Source organism: Amblyraja radiata, chromosome 7 (assembly GCF_010909765.2).
Source record: "Amblyraja radiata isolate CabotCenter1 chromosome 7, sAmbRad1.1.pri, whole genome shotgun sequence".
NCBI lineage: Eukaryota > Metazoa > Chordata > Chondrichthyes > Rajiformes > Rajidae > Amblyraja > Amblyraja radiata.
Window position 1 is genome coordinate 9,557,524 of NC_045962.1, and position 10,093 is coordinate 9,567,616.

The following is a 10,093-nucleotide window of genomic DNA, read 5'->3' on the forward strand; positions in this document are numbered from 1 at the left end:
TGTCGTAGTCGTTGGCGCAGTAAAGCAGCAACTCTACCGCTGCGCCACCGTGTGATATTAAAGTTATAATGCTTAATGTGGAACTATTAATTGCCAAATATCACACAATGAGGTGAATCCATCACATCCCGGTTGCGAAACACTTTAACATCCTGTTCCCACACTAACCATTCTGTCCTGGGCCTCCTCCATTGTCAGAGTGAGGCCCAGCACAAATTGGAGGAACAGCACCTCATATTTCGCATGGGCAGCTTACACCCCAACGGTATGAACATTGACTTCTCCAACTTCAAGTAATCCTTGCTTTCCCTCTAATCAGTCTTACTGTCTCTGATTACATTGTATCTCTGTTTGCTTTGTTGTTACCTTCTCCCAGCTAACTATGATCTATTCTATATTTTCCTTGATCTCCATTCGTCCTGTTTTCAAAACTTACACTTCCCTATCTATGTATCTCCCTCTCCCCTGATATCAGTCTTAAGAATGGTCTCGGCCCGAGAAGTCACCCATTCCTTCTCCCCAGAGATGCTACCTGTCCCACTGAGTTACTCCAGCAATTTGTGTCTATCTTCGGTTAAAACCCATATCTGCAGTTCCTTCCTACATAGAAGCCCTTGGTCTTGGGATTGTTATAAGGAAGGCCACTCCTCACACATGTGAAGAAGAAAACAAAGTCTTCAACTCGGCTCAATGGCCATTTTGGTGCGTCATACCTGTGGTATTGTCTGTTGTGCCTGGGGTATTGTGTGTTGTGCCTGGGGTAATGCGTCCTGTGTGGAAGAGAGAAGATTCTGAGCCATCCTGGTACAACATTTAGTGCAAGATATAACACAGAAGTCCAATAAAGACTGATTAAAGAAAGTTCAAAGGTCTCCAGTGAGATAGACATTTTCAACATCTTCAAAAGTCCTCAACTCAGCTCAATGGTCATTTTGGTGCATCATGCAACAATCAGACTACAAATTTACTGCTCCTACCTGTTGTGCCTGGGGTATTGCCTGTTGTGCCTGGGGTATTGCCTGTTGTGCCTGGGGTATTGCCTGTTGTGCCTGGGGTATTGCCAGTTGTGCCTGGGGTATTGCCTGTTGTGCCAGGGTTATTGCCAGTTGTGCCAGGGTTATTGCCAGTTGTGCCAGGGGTATTGCCAGTTGTGCCTGGGGTATTGCCAGTTGTGCCTGGGTTTTTGCCAGTTGTGCCAGGGGTATTGCCAGTTGTGCCAGGGTTATTGCCAGTTGTGCCAGGGGTATTGCCAGTTGTGCCTGGGGTATTGCCAGTTGTGCCTGGGGGGTTGCCAGTTGTGCCTGGGGGGTTGCCAGTTGTGCCTGGGGTATTGCCAGTTGTGCCTGGGGTATTGCCAGTTGTGCCTGGGGGGTTGCCAGTTGCGCCTGGGGTATTGCCTGTAAAAGAGATTGTTGTACAAGTTAGTTGAAGTTCTCCGATAGTGACCACTATCTAAACACTCTAGGTGCTTCCAGTAATGGAGCAAAAGTGTTCACTGCCGTGGGCCTTGGTGTGGGGAAGAGAGAAGATTCTGAGCCATCCTGATACAACATATAGTGCAAGATATAATATTGAAGTCCAATAAAGTCTGATTGATGTGCAATGGAGAAAGTCCTGGGCCACTGTTATACTCGGTTTCCCAGCAAAGGAATATTAAAGGAATATTCCTCATCCCTTGTGAAGATGTGTATTCGAATGTGACTGCAGACCTTGTTAATGTGTGAGAACTGAGTATTACTAAAAAGGCGCAGTAATTCTTTCCCCAAGATGACAAAATCGTGAAATAAATTCCTTCTGTTCTCAGTGCCACACTTAGAATGGGGAGGGTCAGGATTTACTGGTTGTGTGCTCTCTATTGCACACCAATGGAAGGCATTTAAAGACTGCATGGATGAACTACAACAATTGTTCATCCCAGTTTGGCAAAAGAATAAATCAGGGAAGGTTGTGCATCCGAGGATAACAAAGGAAATCAGGGATAGTATCAAAACAAAAGATGAAGCATACAAATTAGCCAGAAAAAGCAGCCTACCAGAGGACTGGGAGAAATTCAGAGTCCAGCAGAGGAGGACAAAGGGCTTAATTAGGAAAGGGGAAAATAGATTATGAAAGAAAACTGATAGGGAACATAAAAACTGACTGCAAAAGTTTTTATAGATATGTGAAGAGAAAAAGATTAGTTAAAACAAATGTAGGTCCCTTGCAGTCAGAAACAGGTGAATTGATCATGGGGAACAAGGACATGGCCGACCAATTGAATAACTACTTTGGTTCTGTCTTCACTAAGGAAGACATAAATAATCTGCTGGAAATAGCAGGGGACCAGGGATCAAATGAGATGGAGGAACTGAGTGAAGTCCAGGTTAGTTGGGAAGTGGTGTTAGGTAAATTGAATGGATTAAAGGCCGATAAATCCCCAGGGCCAGATAGGCTGCATCCCAGAGTGCTTAATGAAGTAGCCCCAGAAACAGTGGATGCATTAGTGATAATTTTTCAAAACTCTTTAGATTCTGGAGTAGTTCCTGAGGATTGGAGGGTAGCTAATGTAACCCCACTTTTTTTTAAAAGGGAGGGAGAGAGAAAACGGGGAATTACAGACCAGTTAGTCTAACATCGGTTGTGGGGAAACTGCTAGTCAGTTATTAAAGATGGGATAGCAGCACATTTGGAAAGTGGTGAAATCATTGGACAAAGTCAACATGGATTTATGAAAGGTAAATCATGTCTGACGAATCTTATAGAATTTTTCGAGGATGTAACTAGTAGAGTGGATAAGGGAGAACCAGTGGATGTGTTATATCTGGACTTTCAGAAGGCTTTCGACAAGGTCCCACATAAGAGATTAGTATGCAAACTTAAAGCACATGGTATTGGGGGTTCAGTATTGATGTGGATAGAGAACTGGCTGGCAGACAGGAAGCAAAGAGTAGGAGTAAACGGGTCCTTTTCAGAATGGCAGGCAGTGACTAGTGGGGTACCGCAAGGCTCAGTGCTGGGACCCCAGCTATTTACAATATATATTAATGATTTGGACGAGGGAATTGAATGCAACATCTCCAAGTTTGCGGATGACATGAAGCTGGGGGGCAGTGTTAGCTGTGAGGAGGATGCTAGGAGGCTGCAAGGTGACTTGGATAGATTGGGTGAGTGGGCAAATGCATGGCAAATGCAGTATAATGTAGATAAATGTGAGGTTATCCACTTTGGTGGCAAAAACAGGAAAGTAGACTATTATCTGAATGGTGGTCGATTAGGAAAAGGGGAGATGCAACGAGACCTGGGTGTCATGGTACACCAGTCATTGAAAGTAGGCATGCAGGTGCAGCAGGCAGTGAAGAAAGCGAATGGTATGTTAGCATTCATAGCAAAAGGTTTTGAGTATAGGAGCAGGGAGGTTCTACTGCAGTTGTACAGGGTCTTGGTGAGACCACACCTGGAGTATTGCGTACAGTTTTGGTCTCCTAATCTGAGGAAAGACATTCTTGCCATAGAGGGAGTACAGAGAAGGTTCACCAGGCTGATTCCTGGGATGTCAGGACTTTCATATGAAGAAAGACTGGATAGACTCGGCTTGTACTCGCTAGAATTTAGAAGATTGAGGGGGGGATCTTAAAGAAACTTACAAAATTCTTAAGGGGTTGGACAGGCTAGATGCAGGAAGATTGTTCCCGATGTTGGGGAAGTCCAGAACAAGGGGTCACAGTTTAAGGATAAGGGGGAATTCTTTTCGGACCGAAATGAGAAAAACATTTTTCACACAGAGAGTGGTGGATCTGTGGAATTCTCTGCCACAGAAGGTAGTTGAGGCCAGTTCATTGGCTATATTTAAGATGGAGTTAGATGTGGCCCTTGTGGCTAAAGGGATTAGGGGGTATGGAGGGAAGGCTGGTACAGGATACTGAGTTGGATGATCAGCCATGATCATATTGAATGGCGGTGCAGGCTTGAAGGGCCGAATGGCCTACTCCTGCACCTATTTTCTATGTTTCTATGTAGCTCAGCTCAATGGAGATTTTGGTGCATCATGCAAAAATCAGACTACAAATTTACTGCTCCTACCTGTTGTGCCTGGGTTATTGCCTGTTGTGCCTGGGGTATTGTCTGTAAAATAGATAGTTGTACAAGTTAGTTGAGCTCCCCAAAAGCGAGCATTCTGAGCCATCCTGGTACAACATTTAGTGCAAGATATAACATTGAAGTCTGCAAGATATTACATTGAAGTCTGCAAGATATTACATTGAAGTACAACTGAACACTGATTCGTTATTTCCAATTAATATCAAGAAGACAAAGTCATCAAATAAATTCCTTCTGTTCACAGTGCCACACTCAGGTTGGGGAGGGTCAGGACTTACGTGTTGTTGGTGCCTGGGTCGGAGCTGTGAAGAGAGAAGGTTTTAGTTTAGTTTAGAGATACAGCATGGAAACAGGTCCTTCGGCCCACCGAGTCTACACCGACCAGAAACCACCCCGTATACTAGCACTATCCTACACACTAGGGACAATTTACAAATTTGACCAAAGCCAATTAACCTACAAACCTGCACACCTTTGGAGTGTGGGTGGAAACCAGAGCACCCGGGAAATACTCACGCGATCACGGGAAGAATGTGCAAACACCTTACAGACAGCGCGCGTAGTCAGGATCCACCTGGGGTCTTTGGCGCTGAAAGGCAGCAACTCTACTGCTGCGCCACCGTTTGTTATAAAAGTTTTAAAGCTTAATGAGGAACTATCAAATTACACCGACAGTCTTTTCAGGTGAGGCAGAGGTTCACTTGCACCTCCTCCAACCTCATCTACTGTATCCGCTGTTCCAGGTGTGGACTCCTATATATCGGCGAGGTCAAGAGCAGGCAGGCGATCATGGCACTCAGATCGCCTGAACCAACCTGATCTCCCGGTTGCTGATCACTTTAACTCCCCCTCCCATTCCCACACTGACCTTTCTGTCCTGGGCCTCCTCCGTTGTCAGAGTGAGGCCCAGCGCGAATTGGAACAACAGCACCTCATATCTCGCTTGGACAGCTTACACCCCAGTGGTATATGTACGTTGACTTCTCTAACTTCAAGTAACCCTTGCTTTCCCTCTCTCTCCATCCTTCCCCCTTCCCGTTCTCTGAACAATTACTGTCTCTGACTACAGTTTATCTCCGTTTGCTTCTCCCAGCTAACGATGATCGATTCTACATTTTCCTTGATCTCCAGTCCCTTTGTCCTGTTTTCAAACCTTACACTGCCTTATCTATGTGTCTCCCTCTCCCCTGACATCAGTCTGAAGAAGGGTCTCGACCCGAAAAGATGCTGCCTGTCCCGCTGAGTTACTCCAGCAATTTGTGTCTGTATTCGGTTTAAACCAGCATCTGCACTTCCTTCCTACACAGAAGTCCCTGGTCTTGGGATTGGTAAAGGGAACACCACTCCTCACACATGTGAAGGAGAAAACAAAGTCTTCAACTCAGCTCAATGGCCATTTTGGTGCATCATGCAACAATCAGACTACAAATTTACTGCTCCCACCTGTTGGCCCTGGGGTATTGCCTGTTGCCCCTGGGGTATTGACTGGAAAAGAGATTGTTGTACAAGTTAGTTGAAGCTCTCCAAAAAGCGAGCATTATCTAAGCACTCTAGGTGCCTCCAGTAATCGAACAAAAGGGTCCTTGATGTGTGGAAGAGGGAAGATTCTGAGCCATCCTGATACAACATTTAGTGCAAGATATAACATTGAAGACCAATAAAGTCTGATTAAAGAAAGTTCGAAGGTCTCCAGTGAGATAGACATTTTCAACACCTACAAACTGATCGCACCACCAATCACATCTTCCAGTCCCCACTCCTTTCATAATGGACCACATGTATTGTACAACGCACCTTTCAACCCACCTGCCTCTGCAACCAACTGTAAAACCATCTAGTTTAGTTTATTATTGTCACGTGTACTGAGATACAGTGAAAAGCTTTTGTTTGCATCCTGTCTAGTCAAAGAAATAGACCACACATGAATACAATCAGGTCGTCCACAGTGCAAAGATAAAGGATAAAGGGCACAACACTTTGTGCAAAGATATAACATTGAAGTGCGATTAAATCTGATCAATCCAAGTTCAAAGGTCTCCAATGAGGTCGACATTTTCAACGACTTCAAGCTGATCCCGTCACATCTTCCAGTCCCCACACTTTAATCACACGGTAAAGACCACTCTCCACACAACTCCCTGGGTCACTCATCCCTTCCCACCCACCCTGTCACCTCCCCAGATACATTCTCCTCAAACCACAGGAGATGTTACACCTGTCCCCACATCATCTCTCATGTGTGGGTGGAAACCAAAGCACCCGGGAAAAACTCACGCTGTCACGGGAAGAATGTACAAACTCCTTACAGACAGCACCCGCAAGCAGGATCCACCTGGGGTCTTTAGCTCTGTAAGGCAGCAACTCTACCGCTGCGCCACCGTGCGTTATAAAAGTTATGAAGCTTAATGTGGAACTATTAAATGCACAATTTCACACACTGCGGTGAATACATCACATCCTGGTTATGAAACACTGTAACTCCCCCTCCCATTTACACACTGACCTTTCTGTCCTGGGCCTCCTCCACTGTCAGAGTGAGGCCCAGGGCAAATTGGAGGAACAGCATCTCATGTTTCGCTTGGGTATGAACATTGACTTTTCTAACTTCGGAACCCTTGCTTTCCCTCTCTCTCCATCCCTTGCTCTTCCCTGTTCTCTGATCAGTGACATTTTATCTGTTTGCTTTGTTGTTACCTTCTCACAGCTACCTATGATCTATTCTATATTTTCCTTGATCTCCAGTCCCTTTGTCCTGTTTTCAAAACTTACATTTCCCTATCTATGTGTCTCCCTCCCCGCTGACGTCAGTCTGAAGAAGGGTCTCAACCCGAAAAATCACCCATTCCTTCTCCCCAGAGATATTGCCTGTCCTACTGAGTTACTCCAGCAATTTGTGTCTCTCTTCAGTTTAAACCAGCATCTGCAGTTCCTTCCTACACAGAAGTCTTTGATCTTCGGGTTGTTAAAGGGAAGACCACTGCTCACACATGTGAATGTGAAAGCAGTCCTCAACTCAGCTCAATGGCCGTTTTGGTGCATCATGCAACAATCAGACTACAAATTTACTGCTCCTACCTGTTGTGACTGGGGTATTGCCTGGCGTATTGCCTGTTGGCCCTGGGGTATTGCCTGTTGTGACTGGGGTATTGTCTGTAAAAGAGATTGTTGTACAAGTTAGTTGAAGCTCTCAAAAAGTGTCAACTATCTAAACATTCTAGGTGCCTCCAGTAATGGCCGTGTGGAAGAGAGAAGATTCTGAGCCATCCTGATACAACATTTAGTGCAAGATATAAAATTGAAGACCAATAAAGTCTGATTAAAGAAAGTTCCAAGTTCTCCAGTGAGATAGACATTTTCAACACCTTCTGGGTGTTGATCGCACCACCAATCTCATCTTCCAGTCCCCACTCCTTTCATAATGGACCACATGTATTGTACAACGCACCTTTGCCTCTGCAACCAACTGTAAAACCATCTATTTTACTTCGGAGTCACGTTAGTGACTACATGAAGAACCCGTCCAGCACGCATGCGCGCCATAGCGTTCACGCCGATGCAACAGCGACGAACGGGAGTACAGGCGCTCCCGCTACAAGCCTGAAGGAACGGACCGTTAGGTAAGTACCCACAGGTTCGAATTTACTACGTTGCTCCTCTTTGTTGCTCCAGGGGAAACTGGAGACAGCAAAGCAGAACAGAGGGAAGCGGCCCCCGTTCGACTCCAGGGAAGGAGCGTTCCGTCAGTGGAGGGGGGAGAGGCGGCACCGGGACCGCACACGCTGCGGTCCACAGTCAGGGTACTGAGCCGATGCCCAGTCTGCTAACAGCTGTCTGACCAACAGCAGCGGACTGGAGGGAAACTAAAAAACCGGCCGGTAACCCCTGCATACTCCCGACAAGGAGACTCGCCGCCCGAGAACCGCAGAAATGCCGCCCGAAAACGGCAGGCAGCCTCTAGCAGCAAAGCCAGCAACCAAACCTCGGGCTGGAGACAGACACGGAAGATGGAATTGGCACTTCAAACTACCGCCCGAGAGCAAGTAAGTGTCTGTTCTCTAAGCCTAGAGTAAGGTCATGGAGCCAAAAACTCCAGCGAGACTTGCCTCGGGAGCAGGGGCAAGTCCGCCAAGGGAGCATAACACTCCCGCTCCAGTGCACTAACAGCACTGGCCATCTCCCTTATCGAGGGATCGATGGCGACCAGGGCTGGGCTGGTCAAGAAGAGGGGTCACTGGCTGAACAACATCGGGAGTATGCTTGAGGTACAGGATCAGGAAGAGCTGCTGGGTGTGGCCGCTATGTGGCTCCACCACTAGCAAGATGGTTTTTCAGTCTCAACTGACGGCCAGCTTACTACCTGTTCTTTTCAAAAAACCTCTCCAAGACAGGTAGTCATGAGGCGTTGGATTTCATCACGCCTCCCCTAAATTGCATTTACTCAAAGTGCCAACCATTATTGGGGGGTACATTGAGCATAGCTTTTTAAAACCCAAATATCTTAAATTGCATTTGATACCCCTGACGTCGGCTATCATTTTCGCATGCTCATTCCAGAGGGGCAGGGTAGTATGGCAAAACACCTGACCCTACTGTTCACAGTATGCTCCGCAACTTCTCGAAGGAAGTTATAAAATCTGCCCTCAACCTAAAAAATTCACAGGACTGTGAGAACGCCAACCTCACAACCACAGATCCTGCTATCTGGCTAAGTTACCAAACCAAGCCTAAGAAACTGGACGAAGTATCCAAAATATTCGGCATCAAGAGGGCAGGGCCTGGAATGAGCACCACACAAAACCAGACAGCAGTACCTCCACGCGTCCACCAGTAGGCGTCTACTTAATAGTACTGGTGAAAGCTCGGTGCCCGCATGCCAACCCCGTAAACCCTTTCAGGCCAGGGTCCAGAGCGGGCCCCATGGAAAATATGCCACCCCCCAACAACACCATCCCTACAGACAAGGAACCAGAAACCGAAGAAATGAACACACCACTAAACAACAGTGAAGACAGATAAGTATGGTTCCTACCATCACATAAAAGGTGAAGGGCTGGTACTAACAGGGGGGGGGGGGGGGGAGGGGGGGAAATCACACCTGGGTTGGGAACATGAAGAACTATCACACTTGGTAGTTATATACCAAAAGTATTCAAGGGTAAAAATTGAATTAAAAAAACCATCATTTCTCGGCCTTTTGGCTAAGGTCAAGTGTAGTATCTGTTCTCAGTTTAATATCTGATACGTCCCTTATCTAGGGACCATATATTACCAGTTCAGCATGCACCCCAAAGGGGTCTACCCTCCCACTAAAAAAGAACATGAGGGACTAGCTAACTGGAGAAGATATACTAGGGGTCATAAAGAAGCCTAATATGAACCTTTGGTACCAAAAAACCCCAAAGATGGTGAATGTCGCACCATCATTGACTTTACCACTTGAGTATTTTCACCAGGTTACACACTTATGGAAAATTGTAACTGCTAACCATGGATTTCCTAGGATACTTTATGGTAGACATCAACCTAAAAGATGCATACTATTCAGTACCCATTCATAAAATTTCGGAGATACCAATTTACCTGGATGGGGTAACTATGGCAGTATAAATTATTGACAATGGCTAATATGAGCCAAAACTGTTCCCAGATATTCAAACCAGCCCTGACACTATTAAGGAACATATCGTCATGCCATGTCTCTATGATACCAACGACAGACAAATCCATGGGAATAGCTAATCAGCAGCATTAGCTACTAAAATTTATTTAGCCTGAGCCTGTCATACAATCCAGCTAGATCTACGTTGACACCATCCACAACTATTGACTATCTGGTATTCAATTAATTCTATCCACTCATCTATAACATTGCCATAAGGAGAGTCAGCGTATGGCACAACCTGTAACAATTAATGGTATCAATCAACCAACCATTCAACAAGTGGCTAGAGTAATTGGGAGTTAATGTCAGCATTACCAGCTACTTAGCTTGAACCTTTCCATTAGAGCTAAGGTG

The 10,093-nt window shown here is 45.9% G+C and overlaps 1 pseudogene; it reads left to right on the top strand.

The window, feature by feature from the left end:
- Nucleotides 1-9,255: 9,255 nt before the first annotated feature.
- Nucleotides 9,256-9,366, top strand: LOC116975686 (annotated as a pseudogene).
- The last annotated feature ends 727 nt before the right edge of the window (nucleotides 9,367-10,093 follow it).